Below are 6310 nucleotides of genomic sequence, written 5' to 3' on the forward strand. Positions count from 1 at the left end.
GGGTATGCCGCTAACTCCTTATCACATTCCGTTACCAACTCTTAACCCCTTGTGCTGCCACAATAGCAGTATGACACAAGTTGTCCATGAACTCCATGGTTCATGTAACAGCGTGGTTAAAGCAATGCTGTTTACAGCTAAATGTGTCGAAAACAGTATGCATGTGTCACAGACTGTTTTTATATACTTGATTCACTTTGCATGTTTTTACCCTTTTTTAGTGTGGTTTTATTATATTTGTATTTAACTTATATTTGTATATGTTTTAGTTATTTATATTTGAATTACTTATTGCATGGTTTGTGTATTTTATGGGGTTTGTTTTTACTTCCTGGGTTGTGGATCAAGTGATGGGACTAATGAGAGACACCTGTGACACACCACCGCTGATGAAGATTGGTGGATGGGAAACTGGGTACTTGTTTTTAAGAGGAGCATGGAGAGGTGAAGGGGGACGGGGAAAGGCAGAGGACAAGAGACGCACGGGAGCCAGGACAGCGTACAGCACACACTGGATCACGGAACAGAAACGGCTGCAGCAGGTACCTGAGACAGCAAGACAGGAGTGTGGTTGAGAGGAACATGGAACTGACCACAGAAGGACGGGTCCGACCGACGCGGTGACACTTGGTTCAACGCCCACCATAAAGTAAAGGAAAGCGAACCAAGTTAGCCTTCCTGTGTGTGTGTGTGCTGCCCATTGTTGAAAAGTCAAACACTGAAAGTAGATTACTGTTGTCTTCCCACAGCGCTCGGGTCGGGAGGATTCAGCAGGATTGGCAGGGCCGGAGCAGAAGACTCGACGGCCACAGGAGCCCCTTTCCCCCCTTGCAGACTCTCAGACTTTAAGTACTCTGTTCCTCTTTCTTTTATTACTTACTTACCTCTTTTACTTAGTTTCCTCCAACATAGACGTCCCCATCGAAGGACACCTATTGTGTTATTTTACCCTTGGTTTTAATTCCTCCATTTTTAAACCTGACTTTGATCCTGGTTTTTAGTATTTTAAATAAATCATTTAAACTGACTGACTGTAGCTGTTTTTATGTCATCTTTTAACATTGGTAATAGTTGCTGGTATATTCAAGAACCCCACACCTTTGTGTGACATTTTAATTTGGCGTTGTTGGCAGGATATCTGCTCCACTGTTAAAAAATGGACACGGCCTAGCAGAGTACTGCTAATGTACCCATAAATGCACATTTTGTTATGCCATGGTTTATGGGGGCTGCATGGATTCCTAAATTTGATGGTGAAAAAGCTAAATTTGTAGAATGGGGGCTCAGGTGGAAGCCATGCTGAGGGCACAAGGGCTGAGCCAGCAACAGCAAGCCAATTTTGTCCTGGGTGCTCTAGAAGGAGAGGCTAAGCGTGAGCTGTCGCTAATTGCTCCAGGGGACAAAGACACAGGTAAAAAAGTACTGGACATTTTACAAAGACTTTATGCTAAACCAGCCACAAAAGCGCAGCTGTGAGCTAATTTTTTAACTGCAAACAGAGGCCTGAAGAAGGTGTGAGTGCTTTTATATTGCGGCTGCGAGAAATGTTTTTCAGATGGCAAGAGCAAGATGGAAACAACACAGAAGAGGGTGAAGATCTTCTGTTGGACCAGCTGATGGTCGGGCTACAACCAGGACCGGTGAAGCAGGAACTGAGTAGGCAACTGCGACGTAATGAGAACATGACCTTCGCTGATGCCTGTGAGGAGGCACGGGCCCTGGGCCAGGAGCTGCAAGATGGTGAGTCGGCCATTTTGTCTCAGAGAGTTGCAGTCCCAGCCCTACAGATTACATCTACGGTAGACCTGGAGAGACTAAAGGGCCAGATACAGGCTGAGCTGCAAACAGAGCTGATGGGGGGAAATGAGGAAGGAGCTTGTGGGACAGATGAAAGCCCTCTCAGCTGATCTAATGGAGGGAGTGCGAGCACAGCTCTCAAGCAGGGAAGTGTTTCCAGCCTCCAGAGCCCCAGTCATGGACCATCAGGCTGGCACAGCACAGACCACTCGGGTGAGGCGACAACAAGCAGGCACAACAGCACCAGCCTACCAATGGGATGCACAGGGCCGACCAATCTGTAGAAAGTGTGGGGCTACAGGGCATGTTCAGCGACAGTGCCCCCAGAGGCCATTGAGGCCGCAGGATTTTTTATCTCCCCTACAGCTGAGGGCCACACAGTGGGGGCAGTCACGGAGGATGAAGAGCCCACAAAATTAGCAACCCAGCCGAAATCTGCCTTGGTTGGTGAGTGCCTTGATGTTGTTGTAAAGATGAATGGATGTTCTGCACCTTTTGTGCTTGATACAGGCTCTCAAGTCACCCTGCTAAGCCAAAGCTTGTTTGCAAAATGTCTGGGAGGAACTGGTGTGACCAGTGCTGATAGAGTCCCTTGGCTGACACTCTGCGCTGCCAATGGCCTTAAGATTCCCTACATTGGCTATACTCTGGTCAACTGCCTGGTAGGAAGAGTTCATGTTCCTGGAAAGGGTGTAATAATTGTCAGTGATGAATGTTTGGGTCCAAACAAAGGCATACTTGGCATGAACATTATTCAAGCTGTGTGGTCTGCTCTCACTCAGGGGAATCACCCAGGGCTGTCAGCTTTCAAAACCACCATGCCTGCTTTTGAAGTGCGGGTGTGGGCCCAAGCTTTTGAAGAATGCCAGCGAGTTGCCACCAGTGTACCTCCCCCACCTTACCAGGGTGTGGCAAAACTACCACGACAACAACCAGTCATCATCCCTCCACACTCTGAGATGATTGTTTGGACACAAGTATCTGAAGGTGTGACTAACCAGTCTTGTGATGTGATTGTGGAATCTCTCCCTGACAGTGACACTGAACGGCGTGTGGGTCGGACGCTAGCCACACTAAATGGAGGATGAGTGCCCTGCAGGATCTGCAATCCCAACCCTTACCCGGCAGGGTGAGGAATTATTGTCTATTTGTTTGTTATTTGTTGTTTTACATATTATGACTTCTGTGTTCCTGTTTTTGTTTATTTGTTGTTTTATATATTATGACTTCTGTGTTCCTGTTTTTGTTTGTTATTTGTTGTTTTATATATTATGACTTTTGTGTTCCTGTTTTTGTGTTTTTTAATGGCCTGAGGTCTTTTTAACATCATGCCGGAGGACTACGGTTGAAAATTAGCCTTTGGCTAACACTGGCGCATTTACAGCAATGTCCATTAGTGTGCACTGTCCTCTAAATAAATAAATAAATTAAAAAAAAAAGAAGAAGTCCCACAGCAGCAGCAGCCACTGGCGCATGTGTTCAAGGTGGCGAAGACCGACATACAAGGAGAACAGGAGGTGGTCCTCAACAGTGTGGAGCCAGACGTTGTGGAAGTATCGGTAAGGTGGGTAGAGGTTACAGAGGGAGAAAATGAGATGGAGATGGGCTGACCCCCCACCAACAGAATGAAATGACCAGCCTGCTGCAGAGGTGGAAGAAAGCGTTTTCAAGTCACGATGAGGACTTTGGCTGCACTGGCATTGTGAAACATCAGATACCTACTGGTACAGCACCACCAAGCCGTGAGAGGTATCGACCCATTCCTCCAAGCCTCTATGCTGAGCTGCGAACCCTGCTGCAAAATATGCTTGACAGTGGTGTGGTGAAAGAGAGTGTGAGTCCCTGGGCAGCTCCCATCATGCTTGTAAAGAAAAAGGATGGGAGCTGGAGGTTCTGTGTTGACTACAGAAAGCTGAATGCACTGACTCACAAAGATGCATATCCCTTGCCTCGTACTGAGGAGTCACTGACTGGGCTCAAAGTTGCAAAATGGTACTCCACACTGGATCTCGCAAGTGGCTACTGGCAGGTGGAGATGTAAGGGCGGGCTGGCCATCTGGAGGTTCTGGAGAATCACAGAACAGCCGGCTCCAGGACGGCCGACAGCCGCCACACAGTCATCACCGTTGTTTTTTTTTGTTTGTTTGGTTTTTTTTTTCTCCCTGATAATCTACTGTTCCACGTCCAGTCTGCTAGGTGACAGCCCTTAAATTGGATGCCAGTCGGCCCATAGATATCTATGAGCCGGCCGGCCACCAATCAAATTGAAGAAGAAGGAAGCGCATACCGTATGCTCACCGGTTGTTGTGGGCTGGGCCGAGTCAAAGTCCAGGGCTGTTTTTTAGTCCCAGTCCGCCCCTGTGGAGATGGACCCCTCTTATAGAGAGAAGACTGCCTTCATCACCCTCTTTGGCCTTTACGAGTTCGAACGGATGCCATTTAGTCTGTGTAACGCCCCTGCCACATTCAAACGGCTGATGCAGCGCTGCTTGGGGAACATGGTAAATGAATCATTGTTGATTTACTTGGATGATATGGTTGTGTTCTCCCCTGATTTCAGCAGTCACGTGCTCCACCTGGAAGAGATGTTCAGTTGGCTCCATCAGCATGGATTGAAGTTACAGCTGAAAAAGTGTCGCCTGTTCCAATGAGAGGTCACTTAGCTGGGACATGTCATCAGTGAGAGGGGAGTGGGTACTGACCCAGCAAAGACAACTGCAGCGCGAGACTGGCCAGTGCCCCAGACGGTAAAGCAGGTAAAATCCTTTCTCGGTTTTGCTGGTTATTACCGCCGATTCATACCTGCCTTCTCCAAAATCACAGCACCACTGCATGCTTTGACACACGGTACCAGTCATCAAAAGTCTGCCCTGATCAGCTGGTCCCCAGAATGTGTAATTGTAATTTCATTTTCTTTGTGTATTCTTTGTGTTTTTAAACTACTTTAGATGTCTAGACCTCTTAACCTCCCACCCAGATACAAAATCCTGCAGGATACACCAGGTGTGAAACCTAGGGGGTCGGAGCCAATACTTGCAGCAGACAAAAGAGTGTCAAAACACTGGGTAGGGGCACCGCTCCCTGCCGCAGACAGGGGTGTGAAACACATCTTAAGAGGCGGTCCTCAGGTATAAATGTTTAAGCTTTCCCATGCTCGAGGTCTTTCTTCATTCTGACCGCTCGTGTTCTGATTGACCTTTTCTTTGCAAAGAAAATAAAAAACCTTGTCAGCCGGCAAAAGTCTCTATTTCATTATTCACCAGCAGCAGAGAATTTCCACAATAAATGTCAGCAGGCTTTTGATCAGTTAAAGCAGGCCTTGATAAATGCACCAATCCTGGCATACACTGACTTCTCCCTCCCATTCAGGCTGTACACGGATGCCAGTTTTGACGGTCTGGGGGCAGTACTGACACAGGTACAAGGGGGCAAAGAGAGGGTAATTGCCTATGCCAGCCATAGTCTCCACCCATACAGACGCAATGACCAGAACTACAGCTCCTTCAAATTGGAGCTGTTGGCCTTGAAATGGGCGGTTACAGAGAAGTTCAAAGACTATCTCTATGGTGTAGAATTCACGGTCTTTACAGATAACAACCCACTGGTCCATCTTGACACAGCCAGGCTTGGAGCAGTGGAACAGCGATACAGGTATACCATGAAATACCGCCCAGGTACCCAAAACAGAAATGCTGATGCTTTGTCCAGGTTGCAGGAGCAGAGGGAGGAAGTGGCGCATGCAGATCAGGTCACAGTGGAGCGTGATGACACATGGGGGGAATGTCAGGCCCAGGACCCGGATCTGGGTGAGACCCGGGTCCCAGGCCTGATATTCAGTTCTAGTGTAAAGCCAGATGTCTTTGTAGCAGGAGAAAGGCTACAGATTGTATCTGAATACAAGTACCTCGGAGTTCTGATTGACTCTAATCTCTCTTTCAAGGCACAGGTGAAAAATGTCTGTAACCGGGTCAAATTCAATATTTCAGTCTTCAGGTTAACTCGACAATTTATGTCAACAGATGCAGCTAAGATTAAAAAAAGTGAAGATTTAAAAAAGGGACCAGCATTTAATATTTTTAGATCTTGAAAATGCATTTGGTTCAGTACCGCTTAGCCTCATTTGGAGTGCGTTTCCACTACTTCAAAGTGCCACAGGTAGTTGTTAACTTAGTGAAAGCATATTTTCAGGATATTAGGTTGTGTCTAAATACGGCAGGTTTCACAACAGGTTGGCAGATGCTAGAAATAGGTATTATGCCAGGGTGTACAATTTCTCCATTAGCATTTACTATGGCGACGGAAGTAATCATCAGGGCTTCTAAGTTGGTGGTAAGTGGGGAGAGACTGCAGAACGGGTTGCATCTTCCACCAGTTAGGGCTTACACGGATGACATGACACTGGTGACCACAACAATGCCATGTACAAAGAGGCTGCTAGACAAGGTAAATAAGAACCTCAGGTGGGCCAGCATGAAGATCAAGCCTGGTAAGTCTAGAAGCATCTCGATACGGG

Source organism: Epinephelus fuscoguttatus, linkage group LG16, assembly GCF_011397635.1.
Source record: "Epinephelus fuscoguttatus linkage group LG16, E.fuscoguttatus.final_Chr_v1".
NCBI lineage: Eukaryota > Metazoa > Chordata > Actinopteri > Perciformes > Serranidae > Epinephelus > Epinephelus fuscoguttatus.